Source organism: Neoarius graeffei, chromosome 17 (genome assembly GCF_027579695.1).
Source record: "Neoarius graeffei isolate fNeoGra1 chromosome 17, fNeoGra1.pri, whole genome shotgun sequence".
Classification (NCBI taxonomy): Eukaryota; Metazoa; Chordata; class Actinopteri; order Siluriformes; family Ariidae; genus Neoarius; species Neoarius graeffei.
Window position 1 is genome coordinate 69,211,275 of NC_083585.1, and position 23,599 is coordinate 69,234,873.

General features: G+C 41.8%; 1 protein-coding gene across 1 annotated transcript in view; it reads right to left on the reverse strand.

The window, feature by feature from the left end:
• Positions 1-23,599, reverse strand: part of ppp2r3a (protein phosphatase 2, regulatory subunit B'', alpha) — a 143,002-nt gene that overhangs the window by 110,575 nt on the left and 8,828 nt on the right. The window contains exon 2 of the mRNA XM_060897933.1: positions 12,213-12,257. The gene's annotated coding sequence lies outside the window, so the exon portion shown is untranslated. The remainder of the gene's footprint in view (positions 1-12,212; positions 12,258-23,599) is intronic.

A 23,599-nucleotide genomic window follows, 5' to 3' on the forward strand; every position in this document is an offset into this window, starting at 1 on the left:
AGGTTCTCTGTCTGATCTTCAGGCTCACCGTATGACCTTCAGGCTCTCTGTCTGATCTTCAGGCTCTTTGTATGCTGTCTGATCTTCAGGTTCTCTGTCTGATCTTCAGGCTCGCTGTATGACCTTCAGGCTCTCTGTCTGATCATCAGGTTCTCTGTCTGATCTTCAGGCTCACCGTATGACCTTCAGGCTCTCTGTCTGATCTTCAGGCTCTTTGTATGCTGTCTGATCTTCAGGTTTGCTGTATGACCTTCAGGCTCTCTGTCTGATCTTCAGGCTCTCTGTCTGATCATCAGGCTCTTCATATGCCGTCTGATCTTCAGGCTCTCTATATGATCTTCAGGCTCTCCATATGCAGTCTGATTTTCAGGCTCTCCGTCTGATAATTTAGGCTCACTGTATGATCTTCAGGCTCTCCGTCTGATCTTCAGGCTCTCTATATGATCTTCAGGCTCTCCATCTGATCATCAGGCTCTCTGTATGATCTAAGTCACATTATTAGTAGCATTTTATGATGTTTATGATTTAATTACAATATTGTGCTACATATAACTTCATGTTCACCCTCTCGCAGGTCTCGAGTGTTTTTGTGCAGACTGGTGGGTGTGTCAGAGTGGGACACATGGCCATGTCATATATTCAGATGTTTTTGAGTATGCACCCAGAGCTTCTAACCACAGAGAGTGAAATCGCTAACGCTAACACCATTGAAGCTAACATCACTAATGCTAACATCATTGACAGTAACTTTGCTGACGAGTTACCCAATACACAATTCAATTCATGATACTGAATTCATGATGTAATTTTCCCACAATATATCTGAAAAAAAAAATTAAGAAAATTTTATTCTTAAAAAACCCCAACATTTATTTTCCTGTGTGGCACGGTGGTGTAGTGGTTAGCACTGTCGCCTCACAGCAAGAAGGTCCTGGGTTCGAGCCCCGGGGCCGGCGAGGGCCTTTCTGTGCGGAGTTTGCATGTTCTCCCCGTGTCCGCGTGGGTTTCCTCCGGGTGCTCCGGTTTCCCCCACAGTCCAAAGACATGCAGGTTAGGTTAACTGGTGACTCTAAATTGACCGTAGGTGTGAATGTGAGTGTGAATGGTTGTCTGTGTCTATGTGTCAGCCCTGTGATGACCTGGTAAACCCCGCCTCTCACCCATAGTCAGCTGGGATAGGCTCCAGCCTGCGATCCTGTGCAGGATAAGTGGTTCTGGATGGATAGAATTGTTATCCCTACATTTGTAAAGGTTGGAGTAAAATATAAATGCCTAGTAACTAAAATCTTCCTTTTAATAAAATTGAAAAATGTTAATGAGAAATATTCATTTTTTAAATAAACTTTTTTGAACATTTTCTGCCTCCATTTGCTTCTCTCTTCTTTATCTTTCAGCACTGTGTAAAAAGAGAGAGAGCTCTGATTTTTGTTAAATCTATTTTTACACAATCACACAACAGCTCTTTCACATTTTAGACTTGTTTTTTTGTGTTTTTGCAGCATTAGAGCTGTGTTACTTCTGCCTATGGTGAAGTCATGTGTATTCCGGCTATTGTATGTTATTATGTGCGTTCTCTGCTGTTTAAACAACACACTTACAGTGAGGAAAAACTAAGAGATTATGCAGCCTGATAATCACCATTCATTTTTTCCTTTCATCAATTCGAATCATCATAAATTTGTATCACGATTTATCATTGTATGATCTCATCTCATCTCATTATCTGTAGCCGCTTTATCCTGTTCTACAGGGTCGCAGGCGAGCTGGATCCTATCCCAGCTGACTACGGGTGAAAGGCGGGGTTCACCCTGGACAAGTCGCCAGGTCATCACAGGGCTGACACATAGACACAGACAACCATTCACACTCACATTCACACCTACGCTCAATTTAGAGTCACCAGTTAACCTAACCTGCATGTCTTTGGACTGTGGGGGAAACCGGAGCACCCGGAGGAAACCCACGCGGACACGGGGAGAACATGCAAACTCCACACAGAAAGGCCCTCGCCGGCCCCGGGGCTCGAACCCGGACCTTCTTGCTGTGAGGCGACAGCGCTAACCATTACACCACCGTGCCGCCCCCATTGTATGATATATCTTTATATTCCTTACAACATCACATAGAATATTGCAAAACATTTGCCCTAATGATAATTTCTCAAACAAAGGTGACACTTATTTTACTTTCAAGGTCACAGAATCCTTAAAATCTTAAATATTTTAGAAACAACATTATTTTAAAATGATATCTATTTGGATACATCACTGGCACAGAAGTTATTTGTATCTAAAAAATAAATTATATATATATATATATATATATATATATATATATATATATATATATATATATATATTAGTGCTGTCAAAAATGTCGCGTTATTATCGCGTTAACTTGACTCAATTTTAACGGCGATAATTTTTTTATCGCGAGATTAACGCTCTGTGACATGATGTAGGTTTTTCATAAGCTTTTGAAACTGCCAGGAACTTGGAACAGAACAGAGACTTTGCTTAGAAAAACGATAACAGCTAGACTGTAATGCCACGCCCCGCACAGCCAGAGTCTTCTGCCCCCCCCCAAAGAACCAGCACGGGCAGCTCGCGCTGCCGCGCCTCGAGACGAAGAGCCACGGTGCTCGGCTTAGGTTTCGTTTTCCCATCGGCGCCTCCAGCCCGACTTTGCAGTGGCTGTGACAAGACGTGTTATACGGAGCCGTAGTAACTCGTCCCCTCACTTTTAATTACCCGAGCGCACGCCTTAACGCAAAGCGTGCGCACGGGTTATAACTCGTGCGCGCGCATTAATATCTCGTGCACACGCCTTATAAGTCATTCCCACGCTTTATTTTTTTATTCACCATGTCCCCTCTACGGCTCCGTAGTGTTATGCTCTGCAATAAAAAAAAAACACATTGGTACAAAGCAAGCCCATTCACTTTTTTATGCTGATAAGAGAATTACAATGGTTTTTCATGTGACAAAAATGTGCGATTAAATTGCGATTAATCGCGAGTTAACTATGACAGTCGCGATATTAATCTCATCTCATCTCATCATCTATAGCCGCTTTATCCTGTTCTACAGGGTCGCAGGCGAGCTGGATCCTATCCCAGCTGACTACGGGCGAAAGGCGGGGTTCACCCTGGACAAGTCGCCAGGTCATCACAGGGCTGACACATAGACACAGACAACCATTCACACTCACATTCACACCTACGCTCAATTTAGAGTCACCAGTTAACCTAACCTGCATGTCTTTGGACTGTGGGGGAAACCGGAGCACCCGGAGGAAACCCACGCGGACACGGGGAGAACATGCAAACTCCGCACAGAAAGGCCCTCGCCGGCCACGGGGCTCGAACCCGGACCTTCTTGCTGTGAGGCGACAGCGCTAACCACTACACCACCGTACCGCCCGCGACATTAATCGCGATTAAATATTTTAATCGCTTGACAGCACTAATATATATATATTCCTTTTCGAGTTTTAAATAAATTAGAATTACATTTTTACACATTTTCTGTGAACTGAATGAAGTAATAAATGTTTGTCTTGTAGCAAAAAAAAAAAAACAGTGAGACAACAGTGTCCATTTTTATGGTTTTTAAACATAAAGAAAAGTGAAAAAGATAAAAGCAATGTCTTGTACTTAATATGCTTTATTAAAAGTTTTTAATGCTCTCAAAGTTGAGCAACTATGACGTTCCATTCGTGACAAAATTAAATATATTAATACCTAAACACAAACCTTAAGAAACAAAACAAACTGTTATTATAAATAAGAATGATTAAAGCATCATTCGTAATAAATGACTGAATTATTTTACACTGGACTGGAACATTTGTGTAGAATTTATTGATTTGTTCTATAATGCCATGCTATAATATATTTGATTTTAGGGACCGGCTGCATTTGCTCCTGCAGTTCCAGGACATGTTTTGTAGACTGTAAGACTGGAGGCCAAACAAGAAGGCAGAAAATAACGGGTTTTACACCGACACACAGTCATTACAGCAGAAACATGGCGGCGTGCTGGCGACAGAAATGATCTGCTCTCTACACTGCATTTTCCAGCGGTCTTTTCGCCATGCAATTATCAGCTGACTGTGTTTTCCTGAAACGTCCATGCAAGCTTTTCCTCCAGCTCCATATGGGCTCCGGTTTCGTCTGAGGGGAAAAAATGAGAAATTCCCTCCCCTTACCCTACACACACACACACACGGCAATGTCAACACCTGCACAGCTAAACTGTTCCCCAGTGTATCACGTGGCGTTACACCAGTCTCCAAAAATGCACTGTAACTCTTCCATACACACTGCGGCCAACAACCACCTGAGCTAACATTTAGCCATTTGTTAGATGCTAGCTTGATTTAGTCATTGGGTATTTGTAGTTAGTTGCTAGTTTGGGTAACTACTGTAATTATAAAAGTGTTATGACTTTTGAGCAAGTGATCACTACTCAAGTGACTTGAATTCAATGCCAAATGTTAGCTAATTCACATGACCTTCTTTTGGTTCATTTAGTGACGAGTATTTACAAACTAACATTTGAATTAACAATCAGTTGGTTTAGTGAGCATTTAAACACAATACCCCCCCCCCCCCCCCGTGCAATCATGCTAAAAAAGAAAGAAAAAAGAAAAGATGCACTCACCAATCACACATTTAAAAATCACAATTCTTCCAGTGCTGAGTCTGAGTCCTCTGGTGGGATTATTTTAATATGCTAACTAGCACATCAGTTGCTAGCCGTTACATTCTGACATTTAGGTTAATTTTAGCAAAGTGTCAATGAATGACGTTTGAGCAGAATCAGTTAGTTGCTATTTTACATGCATTTTCAATTTATGAACTCACTTCTGAGTTAAGCTTTACGATTATCTCTTTAGCATGTGTGTTCGTCAGGGATGAGCTGTGAGCTGGACGTCTTTTTAGTCCAGACAAGATGATGGGCTTTGTGGGCTGAAAACGTCCCAAATTACCCCATTAGAGAATCGACCAAACCAATTCATCAGGCAACATGACTGAAAAGACCGGGTGTCTTCCCTCTCTCTTTCTCTCTCTCTCTCTCTCTCTCTCTCTCTCACACACACACACACACACACACACACACACACACACACACACACACACACACACACAGCTGTGCTGCATTCATAAGTCTGTGGTTCTATTTGGTGAACTTAATGATAATCAACAGGATGTCTGACGTCGACAGGAAAAGTGTACATCCTGTATCCCTCATGAACAAGCCCCTGCTTGTGACACTGGTGAAAATCAGCTACATGATACCACTACTTCAATAACCACCACTCTCTACCTCAATATCCCCATCCTCTACTTCCATAACCACCATCCTCTACCTCAATAACCCAACTCTCTACCTCAATTACCTCGCATTCTACCTCAATAACCCCACTGTTTTCCTCAATAACCCACTCTCTACTTCAATAACCACCAATCTCTACCTCAATAACCACCAATCTCTACCTCAATATCAACAATCCTCTACTTCAATAATCCCATCCTCTACCTCAATAACCACCATCCTCTACCTCAATAACCCAACTCTCTACCTCAATTACCTCGCACTCTACCTCAATAACCCCACTGTCTTCCTCAATAACCCACTCTCTACTTCAATAACCACCAATCTCTACCTCAATAACCACCATTCTCTACCTCAATATCCCCATCCTCTACTTCAATAATCCCATCCTCTACCTCAATAACCACCATCCTCTACCTCAATAACCCAACTCTACCTCAATTACCTCGCACTCTACCTCAATAACCCCACTGTCTTCCTCAATAACCCACTCTCTACCTCAATAACCACCATCCTCTACCTCAATATCCCCATCCTCTACTTCAATAATCCCATCCTCTACCTCAGTAACCACCATCCTCTACCTCAATAACCCAACTCTCTACCTCAATTACCTCGCACTCTACCTCAATAACCCCACTGTCTTCCTCAATAACCACCACTCTCTACCTCAATATCCCCATCCTCTACTTCAATAACCACCATCCTCTACCTCAATAACCCAACTCTCTACCTCAATTACCTCGCACTCTACCTCAATAACCCCACTGTCTTCCTCAATAACCACCATCCTCTACCTCAATATCCCCATCCTCTACTTCAATAACCACCATCCTCTACCTCAATAACCCAACTCTCTACCTCAATTACCTCGCACTCTACCTCAATAACCCCACTGTCTTCCTCAATAACCACCATCCTCTACCTCAATATCCCCATCCTCTACTTCAATAATCCCATCCTCTACCTCAATAACCACCATCCTCTACCTCAATAACCCAACTCTACCTCAATTACCTCGCACTCTACCTCAATAACCCCACTGTCTTCCTCAATAACCACCACTCTCTACCTCAATATCCCCATCCTCTACTTCAATAACCACCATCCTCTACCTCAATAACCCAACACTCTACCTCAATTACCTCGCACTCTACCTCAATAACCCCACTGTCTTCCTCAATAACCACCATCCTCTACCTCAATATCTCTATCCTCTACCTCAGTAACCCCACTGTCTTCCTCAATAACCCTATCCTCTACCTCAATAACTCTACAATCTACCTCAGTAATCTCACTCTTTACCCTAACAACCCCACCCTCTACCTCAATAACCCCAGTCACTACCTTATTAACCCTAACCTATAACACAGTAACTCAAACCCTGAACCCTGTTGGTCCTGGAACATCATCCTCAACCTCAGTGACTTCATCCACTCAAACAGTTTGCCCACCCCTGTACTGGATCTCAAATCTGTCCACTGTCTGCTTCAGGAACTCCACCCCTTAGTTCAATAATCCAGTAATCAGATTGATATGGTTCACCCAGAATAATCACTCTTTTATCTTCTTCTCAGTACTGGGTGGTGGTTGATGTTGATGGTGGTGGTGGTGGTGGAGTGTCCTGGTGTTTAGAGGAGTCATGTCAAAACAAGCCCACTGCAGCGCTTCAATCCAAACATCAGCGTAAACATAACGAGCACAACCATAATCAGCCACTCACACACAGCACTCGCTTACCCACTGCCACTGTAATTAACTTGGATCATTACAGAGACAGCAACAAGCTCGCTAATGGCTAATGACAACTACTGTAACACTCGGCACACGGGAGCACAATTCCTTCAATCACAATATCAGAGAGAGAGAGAAAGAGAGAGAGAAATGAGAAAAAGAATAAATCATGAGAGAGAAACGTGCTGGTTTCAGGCTCTGATTTACAGCCAGAGCAGTGAGACTGAGCCGAGGGGAACATGATTAAGGGATAACAAAATATGTTAAGAAACAAACAAAAAAAGAGTGTGAGAAAGTGTAAAGAACCATGCTAACAGTGAAAAGCAGCTAGCAAGGCTAAATTAAATCCTGCCGCACCACCAGCTTTCATCTTCCACAAGCCATTAGCTGTTAGCATTCCTGTACAGGATTAGGCTACATGGCTGTGTTTAATTAGCACAGTCGAGCTCAGTGTAGGCAGTGAGTGTAGTCCCTTTAGCAGCGGGCGCACCGCTCTGGAGCCAGTGTTGTGTATCAGTGTGTTTTATTATGAGACCTGATCCTCACTCATACAAGCTAACGCTAACCATATTGGGTCAGAGCGCCAGTTTATGAGCTCATTCTGACAGACGGAGGGACTATAACTAGAGAGGGACGATTTATAGACGTGCAGAGAGTCACAACAGAGTGAGTGTGTGTATGCACTTGTGTGTGTGTGTTGGGGTGAAGAGGCTGGAACACACACTTGCTACATCAACATTTACTCCAAACTCTCTGATTACATCCATCTTCTCACCGACACGGGCTGCATTCCAAATCACATGCTATAGTACGAAACGGAGAGCGTCAAAACAGTACACAACCCGTTTTCCTCACTATTTAGCAAGTGATGCTAGCTGTGCTAGCTAGGTGATTATCTGCAATGAAATTTTGGCTGTTACCATAACAACTGACCACTGTGGCTTTGTTCCAAATCTACACTAACATAGTAAATAGATTACATTAAAATGTAATCCTTGTAGTCTATACTGTAAAGCAAGCATTATAAACCTTACTATCTAGCCATGCACCCAGTAGATATGAACTTTCCCAGTTACCATGACAACCGGCAGCTACTTATAACTGTTTGAAATTAAAATAATACTCCATGTCTAGTCATTAGCAGGCCATGTTAGCCGTGCTAGCAAAGCATTTCACATTTGCAATGAAGTTTGCCAGTTACCATGACAACCTGGCAGGATTTGTATGTCCCATGTCCCAAACCAGCAAATATAGTCAGTAGTACACTAAATGATGAAACAGGTCTCAGTACGACCCCTCAGTCATGGGCTGTATCAGAAAGCACACACCACAGTATGAAATCGTAAACACTAGTCTGTGCAAAAGCACAACATGCTCCATAGCGCACAATATTTAGCGAGAGTTATTAGCAAGCGAGACACCAAGTTGTGGCTACATTCCAAATCACATACTGATAGTGTGCGAAAACAGACGGCTATTATCTCTGCGTCTGTCTGAGAAAGCGTCCTGCTGCATTTTCTCACAAAACAAAAATAATAGTGTGTGTGTGTGTGTGTGTGTGTGTGTGTGTGTGTGTGTGTGTGTGTGTTGGTTACATAAAGTTATTATGTGTGTTTGGGTCTCAGTCACACAACATTAAAGCCATTTTCTCCCACAATCCACTGGGAATTATTTTCCCCTCCATTAGCGTCTGTGTCATACTGACATTTGCAATTAATCAGTTCGATGCAAGCATTTTAAAATTATTAATTAACTTTAATCCTAAACTTTAATGTTCACATTAGTGAGTGATGAGTCACGTGTATCACTTGTAATTTGTCTCTCGTGGCAGAGGAGCAAAATCTAGTGTTGACGATTGTGGGCGTGGCTTTTCCAGCATTTCTTTTGTATGTCGCTACTATCTATCTATCTATCTATCTATCTATCTATCTATCTATCTATCTATCTATCTATCTATACACATGTATGTCGCTACTGTGTGTGTGGGTATATCTCATCTCATCTCATCTCATCTCATTATCTGTAGCCGCTTTATCCTGTTCTACAGGGTCGCAGGCAAGCTGGAGCCTATCCCAGCTGACTACGGGCGAAAGGCGGGGTTCACCCTGGACAAGTCGCCAGGTCATCACAGGGCTGACACATATATATATATTTTTTTTTCTATACACATTCTCTGGATATGAGCAATCACACTCTCTGATTGGCTACTCTACTACTAGGATATCAGCTCATATACCGTGAGTAGAGAAAAACATGGTGGCGCGTGTTGCTGAACCAACCGAGGACAAAATAAAAACTCTACTCAAAAACAAAACCCCAAAAAATACAAAAAAGCAGCAAAATATGGAACGAAAGTATTTGATGGTGAGAATGTATCTTTTTTAAATTTTTCTAGAATTATTATTATTGCATTTTTCACAAATTGCTCCTGTCATTTCACCAGTTTGTTTACATTCTAAGCAGAAATGATTTTGTTGGACATTTTGTATAATGTTTTTATTTATCGAATTTGCAAAAAATAAAAATAAAAATGCTCTGTTTCTCCAAATCCAGTGAATGTGGATAGAATAAAACCGTTATTCCACTCAATCTCGTCGTACATGGATTATAGACGACTTGGTGCTACGCGCCTCGTTGGCTATCAGCTCATGTACGACTCGATTTCGTGGAATAACTGTTTTATATATACGGGTCATTCTAGAATTCAGGGCACATTTTGCATCTCTGAGATAAACCTTTTGTTATTTTCCACAAAAGAAATATTTACTGAATCAGTTTTGAACAATAATACAAATTATGACAAACTTTCACCAATAGCGATGCTTGATATCCATTTTAGACCCAATTTATCCACAAAACATTAACTAAATGACTCCCACCCCTCCCCCCACATTATTGGTTGTCTTCGACTCCTGATTCATCCATTCAACTCCAATAAACAGGAAGGGATTCAGTCTAACACTCTGTTTTTTGGGGGCTTGTTCTATTAACTGTTATGAAATCAACTGCATAGAAAGTCTATTTTCTGTATTATGTGAAATTTCAGTCAAAAGAAAATATATTTTTGTCCATCCCAATGTGTTTGTCAACTCTGTTAACTCTGTTATTAAACCACATAAAATCCACAAAGGCTTTTAATAATACACATGACACCTGCACCGAGTGATGTCACTTCCTCTGGCAGGAAACTTCAGAAAGGCAGTGAGGTATGTTGTGTTCTGTTTCTTCTCTCATTAATTTGAATAAAATGTTGAGGATTTTACACCAACAGTTGATTAATTATTTGTCAACTCTGTTATTGTGATATCGGAGTGAATCCCTCACTCACTTTTTATAAACAATAATAATAGTTAAAATCCATAAAGTTCTGTTTTTATACACACCGTGTGGTAGCTAGTTTGAGGTTAGCATGTGGAGTTAAGACACAAAATGGTGGAAAATGTCAACTCTGTTATTGTCAATTCTGTTAATGGATTGTCCAGTTTAGCGATAACAGAGTTGACGACGACTAACAGAGTCAACACTTGAAATGTACCCGCAATTATGGAATGGACCGTACACACACGCATATATATCTTTCAAAGTTAACTAGTTCAACACAAATTAAATAACGCACTAATCAGTGTGAAAATAGTATTTTTGATTTGCACGTTATGTGCCCGGCTTTCTAACAGCTCTGTTCTCAGATTAGATTAGCAAACCGATTAACTGTACTAGCTACGTACACTCACTGGAGGCTACACCCACCTCTAATACTTCCTTCTAAACTGCATTTTTCTTCATGTATACAAACAGAAAAGATGAAACTATAACGAGGTTTTTGGTTTTTCTTCCATGTTTGCATCAAACATTAAATGGGAATGAACTGCAACTAGGAACCGGTAGGTACGAGTCGGGAAATGAAGACCATGTGTGCTGTCGGACTGGTCCGAGGAATGATTGTTTGGATTTTTTTTTTTTTGCGTCAAAACTAATTTGCACTAAATGGATAAAATCTCAGTTCCAATGTCGACGTTGGTGAAATCGCAGCTCTGTGTTGCATATATGCCTACAAAATAAAAAATAACAACTTTGTCGTCTTGTAGTGTGACTCTAATTTATGCAAAAGAGTTTCAGTAGCCTTATATTTAATGAATATAAATTGAATCCATGACCTAAAAAAACGTTTTAGTCTTTAAGGAGTGAAATTCATGGTGACAGTCGTGACCCAGACTACCTGAGTTCAGCTTCTGAAACATTCTGAGTGTCTGATTCCATGAGCTCTTTAATCCTCGTTATTTCCTGTAGGGATGTGTGTGTGTGTGTGTGTGTGCGTGTGCGTGTGTGTGTGTGGGTGTGTGTGTGTGCGTGTGCGTGTGTGTGTGTGGGTGGGTGGGTTTGTGAGGGAGTCTGGGACGAGAGGAATTGCGTCTGAATCTGAAGTGCAGTATGATGGAGAGGAAAAGGGCTGCATAAATCAGAGGAAAATCGCACAGCTAATCATATTTCCATCTGGAATCACGTCGCTCTGTTGGATGAAGAGTTTTTATGACTGACGCACAAAACTCCAACCATAAAACTCAAAACACGCCTTATTAAAATAAAATCAGTGAATCAATGAAGCACATACGGACGCTTCATAACATCTGCTCCATGTCAGAGCGAACACACAGTTCACACTGCAGACAAAGCTGTGTATTATCTTCTCTTCTTAGTGTGTGTGTGTGTGTGTGTGTGTGTGTGTGTGTGTGTGTGAGGAATATCCCAAATATGAAAGTTACCTCACTTGTGAGAAATTTCCCATTAGACAGAGGATCACTTTATTTTTTACACTCATCTCTCTCTCCCTCTCTCTCTCTCTCTCTCTGTGTCTCACACACACCCACATGACTCAGAGCCAACATGAAACACACACCGAGCCGCCCTGACTGATGAGATTTGAGTGCAGTCCAACACATGTCTGGTGCCTGGAGAGACGAATCTAATGGAGCTAACAAGCAGTGGAAGCCTTCTGAAACATTATAGAGCAGATCCAGTGCAGATAAACATCTAGCATCACTCATACCCAGACTGCTCCAGATGTTCTAGTCCAGATGTTCTCTCTGACACATGGGTTAATAAAATGAAATGAAATGGAGAGGCCTGGTGCTGCTGCTTTACCTGCTCAGGTGTCTTACAGCTCGGTGCTGGGCTTCATCTTCACTCCTGTGGAAAATAAACACAGATTAATTCCATGCAGTTTGCAAAAAAGAGGCAGTTTGTCGAATTTTAATAGTGAAAATATTAACACGTCTTCCACTTTCCCACAACAGACACCGCCCCCTATGCTGACTCAAACGCACACACACATATTCCCAACTGGACTCTGAAAGACACACCCACTCAGAACCTCTCTCATTTCTGTATCATTTCTGCTTTCACTGTTTGGGATCAATAAAGTAAATCAATCAATCAATCCATCAATCCATCAATCTATCTATCTATCTATCTATCTATCTATCTAGAATCATAATCCACGCCCCCTCAGAGCCACTCTTTCCATATAGAAACTTAAAAGACACACCCACCCAGTTAGAGTCTCTCCAGTTTCTAGAGAGGAACTCAAAGACACACCCACTCAGAGCTGCTTCCATTGACATATATGGTCTCAAAGACACACCCATTCAGAGCTGCTTCCTTTTACACATGTAGATTAAAAGACACGCCCACTCAGCACTGCTTTTATTTACATATATGGATTCAAAGACACGTCCACTCAGAGCTGCTTCTATTTCCATATATGGATTCAAAGACACGCCTACTTAGAGCTGTTTCCATTTCTTTATAAGGACTCAAAGACACGCCCACTCTGCTGCTCTATTTACATATATGGATTCAAAGACATGCCCACTCAGAGCTGCTTCTATTTACATATATGGTCTCAAAGACACGCCCACTCAGATTACTCTCTTTCTATATATTGATTCAAACACACGCCCACTCAGAGCTGCTTCCTTTTACACATGTAGATTAAAAGACACGCCCACTCAGCACTGCTTTTATTTACATATATGGATTCAAAGACACGCCTACTTAGAGCTGTTTCCATTTCTTTATAGGGACTCAAAGACACGCCCACTCTGCTGCTCTATTTACATATATGGATTCAAAGACTTGCCCACTCAGAGCTGCTTCTATTTCCATGAATTCAAGGACACGCCTACTTAGAGCTGTTTCCATTTCCTTATAAGGACTCAAAAACACCCACTCACATATTCTCACATTCCCATACATCGTCTCAAGTATTCACCCACCCACCCATTCCCATCTATGGTTGTCAAGCCACACCCACTCATTTCTGTATATGCAGTCAATGACACACCCACTCAGAGCTGCTCTCTTTCTATATATGGTCTCAAAGATACACCCACTTATGGCGACTTCCATTTCCTGATATGGACTCAGAGCCCCTCTCATTTGCATATGCGGACTCAAAGACACACCCACACGAAGGCACTCCCTTTTCCATTTACCCAAGGACACACCCACATTCCTATTTATGTCCACTTAGATACCCTCCCATTTCCATATATGGATTCAAATACATGCCAACTCATAGCCTCTCTCATTCTCATATACTGACTCAAGGACACACCCACATTCCTGTCTTGGTCTTAAAGCCACGCCCACACGAAGTTGCTTCCATCTGTTGTCTTATTGTTAACATTTCAGCAGTGAAAGTCTGTAATCACGCTAAACACTCGACTGGAAATAACAATGTAATCGTTGCTCCTGTCTCTTAGGAGGATTTACAGCAGACCAACACACCCTGTTACACCCATCCTAAACACACGCTTCTCCCGAGTCAGCAGCGTCTCACAGGTAAACACCCTGCAAGCCCACATTTCACCCTCATGTGCTAAGAAGTGCACACTACGTAGCACTCTTCTCTCCCACCGTCCCGTCACTAATCTATACAGAAGCACATGGGTCAGAAATAATACTCTGTTATATCTATTGATCCATAGTGCACCATGTAGTGTAGTGTGTACTGGTATGTGTACACTGTCAGTGTAGGAATATAATGGTATTTGGAACACAGCCCATAAAATCACTGCCAAAAAAAACAAACATGAATGACATAATTTTATTTAAAAAAATAATGTCATGCTTATTAAAGAAACCAAGGTCAGAACATTGGATGTTGGATCATTACCTCAGAATGAACACACACACACACACACACACACACACACACACACACACACACACACACACACACACTTCAGGGCATCAGTTTTAACTACACACACCCTCTGTGTTCCATATTCCATAATTACCCTCATTATAATCATGTGCAGTAATTATAATCTGTCAAAACTCTCACTCTAATCACTTAAACGAACAGGTCATTAAACACACACACAGTTTGCGCAGCTGGCTAAACTTGACGTGCTTTCAGTCCACACACTCCAGTTTTAATAAGAAACGCGATGATGAGGTTAAAGTGGCCATGTGACCAGATTCAGGGTCAGAAGAGGAGACAGAGTCAGCAGATTGAGCAAGTTTACATCCACAATGTCGAAGACAGAAAGACAGAATGATAGAAAGCTCAGTGCACTTAAAAGACCGAAGTAGGTTTCATTTTTAAAACATATTTGATTTTAATTTTTCCATTTCTGATGAACAAGTATAATACAAGCAAATATCTTAAATTAAAGTTAGAGATGTTTATTGTTTTCCGTTTGTCAAGTGTGAATCAGAGGGAAAGTGAGTCTTTTGTGACCACAAACCAAAAAGAACATATTTCTTACGTTCGCTCAGGTGCATAAAAACTCCATCCATCCATCATCTGTAGCCGCTTTATCCTGTTCTACAGGGTCGCAGGCGAGCTGGAGCCTATCCCAGCTGACTACGGGTGAAAGGCGGGGTTCACCCTGGACAAGTCGCCAGGTCATCACAGGGCTGACACATAGACACAGACAACCATTCACACTCACATTCACACCTACGCTCAATTTAGAGTCACCAGTTAACCTAACCTGCATGTCTTTGGACTGTGGGGGAAACCGGAGCACCCGGAGGAAACCCACGCGGACACGGGGAGAACATGCAAACTCCGCACAGAAAGGCCCTCGCCAGCCACGGGGCTCGAACCCGGACCTTCTTGCTGTGAGGCGACAGCGCTAACCACTACACCACCGTGCCGCCTGCATAAAAACTCATTCATTTAAAAAAAATAAAATAAAAGCTAAAGAAAATAAGTATTAATCATAAATAGGTTGATAAAAAAATAACTCAAATCAAACCTTTCCATGGGCGGCACGGTGGTGTAGTGGTTAGCGCTGTTGCCTCACAGCAAGAAGGTCCTGGGTTCGAGCCCCGTGGCCGGCGAGGGCCTTTCTGTGTGGAGTTTGCATGTTCTCCCCGTGTCCGCGTGGGTTTCCTCCGGGTGCTCCGGTTTCCCCCACAGTCCAAAGACATGCAGGTTAGGTTAACTGGTGACTCTAAATTGAGCGTAGGTGTGAATGTGAGTGTGAATGGTTGTCTGTGTCTATGTGTCAGCCCTGTGATGACCTGGCGACTTGTCCAGGGTGAACCCCGCCTTTCACCCGTAGTCAGCTGGGATAGGATCCAGCTCGCCTGCGACCCTGTAGAACAGGATAAAGCGGCTACAGATAATGAGATGAGATGAGAAACCTTTCCATACTTGAATCACTTTCTCATTGCAAAAATTATTTAACTCTGAATCGACTTGAGTGCATGAAGTGAATCAGTGTGTTTGGGGCTGCAGTGTTGAAAAAAAAAAACACTTGATATGACACACAGAATGTTTTCGCTCTTTATAACCGTCTAATCACGTCTTTTGTAAATGTTTAACTTTTTGATTTTCATTGTTCTTTTTTTTTACAAGGTTTTATGTTTTAGTTGTTTTATGAGGACATTCTCAGCTCTACACATTCCAGATAAAAGAACACTAAACACTTCCAGCAAAAAAAAAATTATTTTAACATGCATTTTAGCCTCATTTTAATACAAATTAGCTGAAAATTCATTTTATAAGTTGTCTTTTTAAGTCCTATGTATCACATAATGTCACATAACATACAAAAAAGTTGTTCCTGCTTTAGCTCCGCCCCTTCATTACCTGGTGTTCAAATATCATTCGCAGTTCATGATTACGATCCGGTAAACATGCGATACGCTCATGTTCAGGGACGCTGAGAGGACACTGTCGATAAACGACCTCACAATCCAATCCAGAGTCTCCGCAGTGATTCGACCTCAGGTGATTTAATCATTAACTTGCTGTAACCATGACGAATTTATCAGGAGTATAAACAATTCCCTCAAATGTTTAACAGACAGATGGAAGCTTTTTACCTCAACTCTCTGTAGCCATGTCACTTCGTTTATTTATTCTGTTTATCCAGACAAATTCATAAAGAAAACTCCCTCCCTCTCTCTCTCTCTCTCTCTCTCCCTCTCCATTCGCAGTGAAGTGTTCTTGTAGCCATGGTAACTAGTTAGAGAAAGACTGAAGGAAAAGCATCATTATATTAGTTCAGTAATGCAGCCCAGGAACAATAATACACACACACACACACACACACACACACACACACACACACACACACAGATGTGAGCATAATTATGTAGCAGCATAACATCCAGCTAGTGTCCAAAACATAGCACCAGCTAATGGACAAGTGGACGATCTGAACACAGCACTTGTGTAGTGTCTAGTCTGACTAATCTGAAGAAGAAGAAGAAGAAGAAGAAGAAGAGGAAGAAGAGACGATGTGGTCCTGCATTGTTGCCGTTAACGACGCTAGCACGGCTGGGAAAGTGGAGATGTATACAGCCGTATACAATGATGTGGCTCTGTGGTGGCTCTTGAGCTCATGGAAAAGCAAACCGAGTCACAGATGGTTCTCAGGTGGAACCAGCACCAGCCCAGAACCAGCACCTGGATCGTGTTGGTGGAAGTGGAGTATCAGTAACCTCCAGCAGCATGCTCCTGTCTCCGAACAGCGTGTCACAGCATGATGTGTTCTAGTAGTGTTACTTAATGCAATGTCAGTGTGTGTGTGTGTGTGTGTGTGTGTGTGTGTGTGTGAGAGCTTTGTTTCTTGAGTGAATGTAAACATCCTCTTCATCTTTCCTTTTCTATTCAATATAATGGGGTCTGCAGGAAATCCTGAGAGAAAAGACAGACAGACAGACGGACAGACAGAGAAAGAGACCAACAGACAGACAGACAGAGACAGACAGACAGAGAAAGAAACAGATAAAGAGACAGACAGACAGACAGACAGACAAAGAAACAGACAGACAGAGTTACTAAATCTGTTTTGTGTGTGTGTTTGACCCTTTGACCTGCTGCCTCTGTGGAGTTCTGTGTGATAAGGGTCAGAGGTCAGAGGTCGAGTCCGGCCTGAGGCATGCAGCCTTAAAATGAAACCGAGTGTGGTAAATTCAGCAAGAACAATCTCAGCCCTCTCTCTCTCACACACACACACACACACACACAGGGTGTGTGCCTTCCCTGAATGAAAATGGGTGTGTGAGCGTGTGCTAGCTTGTGTATGAATATGTGTTAGTGCAGGAGCACTCACAGTAGTGCACTCAGTAGGGAGGGAGAGACAGAGAGAGAGAGAGAGAGAGAGAGAGAGGGAGGGAAAGGTCATGTTTTGGAAAGGAAAAAAATCTCTTTATGTGCTAAACAGTTTAGCGGCTAGCACTCATTGTGTTCTGCTCAGATGGCAACGCAGGAAAACACACACAGAGTTGTGCATTGGTTAGAAATATAAATTTTCCTCATTTATAATCAGCTTTCCGAGTGTTTCAATTCACTTCAATGAATGAATGCTAATTCAAAAGATTAAATGCTAAATTATTTCTTTTCTCATTATCAATGATAGCACGTAACTGCAGTATCTAAATAAGCACACTGTGTGTGTGTGTGTGTGTGTGTGTGTAGTGTACGACATGGAAGTGTACTGCTTTGCTTTGTTTTTCAGTGATGCGTTTAATACACACATTATGACACATAGAGTCATCTCCATAATTACTGGCACCCTTTAATAAGCAAAAATAAGTGAACACATAAGAATGTTTTTAAACATATAGAGATACTGTAGTATAGTTTTATAGTTGTGTTTTAACAATTATTTTTTCCAAACATATCTTTGTCTTTTTGCCTTTTTCCCCCCACTAATCTCTTAAAGAGCAGCAATAATTTTACCAATTACCCACAGCATGTAAGATTCATTTACTTCCACTGTAAATCAGGAATAAACACACAGTCGCTGCTCTCTTCATTCACACGGCAACAATAAAAAACCACACAACTAAAGCCACACAAAGACCTCTCTCTCTCTTTTTCCCCTCCATTTTTCCCCTCTTTCTTTTTTCCCGCTGAGGGAATTTGGCACAGGAAGAATGCCTCTCTGTGACTGAGGCAGTGAAAAAATGTGCCACTCGCTGCACAGTCTATTAGGGTCTGTTCCCCCTGTACTGGTCAAGGCTTGAGGGGTCAGAAGTCAAAGGTCAACAGGCACCACAGAGCGGAAGCAGCGAGAGCACAGGAAGAACACGAAACATGATGACTGTATTACATAAGGCACCACATGAAAACCACTTCAGAGATGTCGCTTTGTAAGCTGCAGAATTCTGCACTCTGATTGGTCAGAAGGTGTTGATTTATTTTCTATAACAGTAGCTTTGACAGTAGTGCAGGTTTATATGAATGCACTCATACTGATGCGTTATTGTTTCCATAGTAACGGCTCAATCACAGGGACATGTACAGCGGATAATAATAAGCGGATTTTTAAAAATCAGTAATGCGATGAAGTTTTCTTTAAGTAAGGAGATGTTTCTTAACGTTTCTGGAAGGAGTCTCCAGTGTCAGCGCTTTCTAACAGTCAGAAGTGAAGCTGGAACTGTTCGTGATCTTCAGAATAGAAGAGTTTATGCTTCTGTGTGGTTTCTCAGGAACATGCTGCCAAGGGAACGACTGTTTATAGGGTTCAACTCAACACACAGCATTTTTTTTTGTTCTGCCAATATTTCAGCACTGAACATTCCGTCTGCTTTTCTCCTGTTATCAGTGTCGAGCTGAGATTCTCGTCCCGTCATTAACAAATGAACCCCCTCTGTAACTGCTCTCTCGGGATCCGATGAGCTCTGACTCATTTCTACGTTTTTACTTTTACTAAAATTGACTCAATTTACAAACTTTTTCCACTGCCTTTCTTCTCCAGTCCAGGTTTTCTCATCCTGAGGTCTCTCCATCTTTTCCTACAGAGTTATCCAAGAAATGTAATGCATCATCATGCCAGTAGGATATTGCTGCACCTACTTCTCACCTCGTAAATACTCGTCTAGCGTCTGGTTCTGTGCCATTCATTCTAAAAACAGCAGCTCACCCCAATGAAAAACAAACCAGCTTCCAACTGGGCTATCTGTCCCTATTTAAACCCCAACAACTGCCCTCAGCCAATCAGAGCACACTGTACTGCTCTCAGCCAATCAGAGCACACTGTACTGCTCTCAGCCAATCAGAACACACTATACTGCTCTCAGCCAATCAGAGCACACCATACTGCCCTCAGCCAATCAGAGCACGCCGTACTGCTCTCAGCCAAATAGAGCACGCCGTACTGCTCTCAGCCAATCAGAGCATGCCATACTGCCCTCAGCCAATCATAGCACTCTGTACTGCTCTCAGCCAGTCAGAACATGCCATACTTCTATCAGCCAATCAGAGCACAATATACTGCTCTCAGCCAATCAGAGCACACTGTACTGCTCTCAGCCAATCAGCACATACTGTACTGCTCTCAGCCAATCAGAAAATTCTGTGCTTCTATCAGCCAATCAGAACACACTGTACTGCTCTCAGCCAATCAGAACACACCGTCCTGTTAATATATTAGTGCTAAGTGATGGTGTGTAACTGTATCCTGCTTGCTAACAGATTAATGTCACAGACTGCCATGAGCTGAAACGATGACATCATTCACAAAACATCAAATAAAAACACCGACGCTTTTCTTTTTGTTCACGTTTTCTCTTCAAACATGTAACTCGATCCACATCACTGAAGCTCTGAAGGCCCAGATCTGTAAAAGCACAGTGGAGAACGTGATGATGGATCACTAAAGGCTCGGTCATCACAGAACCGCTGACGTTATCAGGCAGATGGAGGAACCGAGAGAAAAAAATGCAAAGGAACCGTGTCTTTATGTCTATATAAGGCATTAGAATAAAAATAAAAGTGTGCTTACAGGACAAGCGCACAGAAATAACCTTACTGAAAGGAAAAGTGGTGGTTTAACAAGTTTATCTCCAAACAATTTTAGACACGAAGAATAGCATCTGAGTGTGTGATGGTGTTTACGGCTGCTTAGCATTTTAGCAATATTGGATCACAATATGATATCCATCCATCCATCCATCCATCCATCCATCTATCCATGATATTTTTTCCATATTTCACCCCATTATGATTCTTCCAGCCAATCAGAACACACCGTACAGCTCTCAGCCAATCAGAACACACCATACAGCTCTCAGCCAATCAGGACACACAACACAAAAATCCTTGAGGTGGATGAGCTAAAAACAGCCGAAGATCATGTCGGGTTCCATTCCTGTCAGCCATGAACAGAAATCTGAAGTCACACAGAGGTCACAGAGATGTTCACTGAGGCTCTTGGTCTGTATCTGCACTGTACTGCTGCTACACGATTGGCTGATGAGATGACTGCGTGAATGTGCAGGTGTTCCTAATAAAGTGGACAGTGTATGTTTGATTTTAGTAATACAGTCCTTCAGTTACCATGCAGATATTCAACATAGCAGATTAGACAGACAGTTACCATGGTGATGCCCATGTTTTAATTAAATTACACACACACACAGGAAATGAAATTTAAAGGGCGTATGGTGAAAAGCAGATTCCAGAACTGCAGATTTTTCTCTCACTCTGCAGGAAAAGGTCACTGAGGAACAGAAATTAAAATAAACGAATCTCTATTCAAATTCTATTCATTTCCTTCAAAGTCTTAAATATGCGAATTGGAGTAGTTAGAAAAAATAATAACCCCCCCCACACACACAGCCTGATTCTCTGATTCATTAACTAAAACATTACATCATTCATTAAGCTGCTGCTTCACTTATTATGAATCAGATTCACTCGTTATGGCACTAAATCAGTTGTTAAAGTGCTGATTTGTTCAGTAAGACAGTGATTCATCCATTAAGATGATACTTCACTTGTTAAGACATTAACTAATTAAACCACTGATTCACTCATTAATATGCTGATTCAATCCTTAAGAAACTGATTCAATCATTAAGATACTGATTCCCTCTTTAAGACACCGATTCACTCATTAAGACACTGATTCACTCATTAAGACACTGATTCACTCATTAAGACACTGATTCACTCATTAAGACACTGATTCAAACATTAAGATACTGATTCCCTCTTTAAGACACCAATTCACTCATTAAGACACCGATTCACTTGTTAAGACACTGATTCACTCATTAAGACACTGATTCACTCATTAAGACACTGATTCAATCATTAAGATACTGATTCCCTCTTTAAGACACCAATTCACTCATTAAGACACCGATTCACTCGTTAAGACACTGATTCACTCATTAAGACACCGATTCACTCATTAAGACACTGATTCAATCCTTAAGACGCTGACTCACTCATTAAGACACTGATTCAATCCTTAAGACGCTGATTCACTCATTAAGATGCTGATTTAATCCTTAAGACAGCCTTTCTCAATGGCACCCCAGGGTGCCGTCTGGCTTTGTTATGGGTGCCGTCAAAAATTATATATTCTAACACTGAAATAAATAAAATGAATTAAAATTCCCCGCACGGTGGTGTAGTGGTTAGCGCTGTCGCCTCACAGCAAGAAGGTCCGGGTTCGAGCCCCGTGGCCGGCGAGGGCCTTTCTGTGCGGAGTTTGCATGTTCTCCCCGTGTCCGCGTGGGTTTCCTCCGGGTGCTCCGGTTTCCCCCACAGTCCAAAGACATGCAGGTTAGGTTAACTGGTGACTCTAAGGCTACGTTCAGACTGCACCCTGAAACGACCCATATCCGATTTTTTTGCCCATATGCGACCTGTATCCGATTTGTTATTGACAATCTGAACGACACAGATCCGATTTTTTCACATGCGACCCAGGCCGCTTGGATATGTGGTCCTAAATCCGATGCATATCCGATATTTTCACATGCGACTGCAGTCTGACCGGACAGGTCGCATTCATGTGACCTACACGTCATCAACAAGAGACAAACGTCACTATTCTGCGTTGGCTAATCCCGCCTCTTTGGTGGAAAACAACAACATTTGTACAGTTTTCAGAATTTAAATAGACTTTTATAGAATTGATCAAGCTAATGGTGGATTTGGTAGGGACCTGGATGTTGATCTGTTAGCCTGATTAAATAAAACAGTTTCTATAACTGATTTATAACTTAAACCATCCTGTACCACATCGCCAGGTCTCGCCTCATCTCCATAGCAAACTGCACTGGTGTTTCTGCACCTTGAGCCAGCGCTGAGAGAAGTTGCAGAATTCAGCTGGCTATAAACAATCTAAATAAATATTTATAAAAATGTAGAAAAAGTTTATTAATATGACGAAATAAATATGTGCAAATTATTAAGCCTGAATGAAGAGTTTGGTAATACAGCGGCCGCATCCCAAATGACTGCCTACTGAAGCTCGAGTGCACTATATAGAGTTTAAAAATCCATTACTTCCTAGTAACATGTAGTGCACTTATATAGAAATTAGAGAGACATTTAGGAGTCAACCCTCGTTACCAGGCTACACGTTTTCATTTCAGTTCAGAAACAAAAACACACCGAGACCTCACACTTTAACACTAACCAGATAATTAAACAAACAAACAAACAAACAAACAAACAAACAAACAAAGAAATCATTCAACTTGAAGAGTGCGCTTTTTTTTTTGTTTACGTATTACGTAGATGTGCTTATTACGTGTCAATTTGCGCATGCGGGACACTTTTGGGTCGTTTTCCGTTCATATTGGAGATCGCATACAAGTCTCATATAATTGGTAATGTGAACGGCCTAACAAAAAAATCGGATTTCACAACAAATCGGATATGGGTCGTTTCAGGTTGCAGTCTGAACGTAGTGTATATTGAGCGTAGGTGTGAATGTGAGTGTGAATGGTTGTCTGTGTCTATGTGTCAGCCCTGTGATGACCTGGCGACTTGTCCAGGGTGAACCCCGCCTTTCACCCGTAGTCAGCTGGGATAGGCTCCAGCTTGCCTGCGACCCTGTAGAACAGGATAAAGCGGCTACAGATAATGAGATGAGAATTAAAATTCCATAAAACGATAGTTACACTAATGCAGATCATCGCTGCCTCATGCATCATCAAAATTTGTCTCACGGCCCCCTTTCCCATGTCACAATGTCACTGCCGGGGTCAGCGTGACTGCGTATATTTTATATGGGGGTGCCTTGAGAATTTGCATA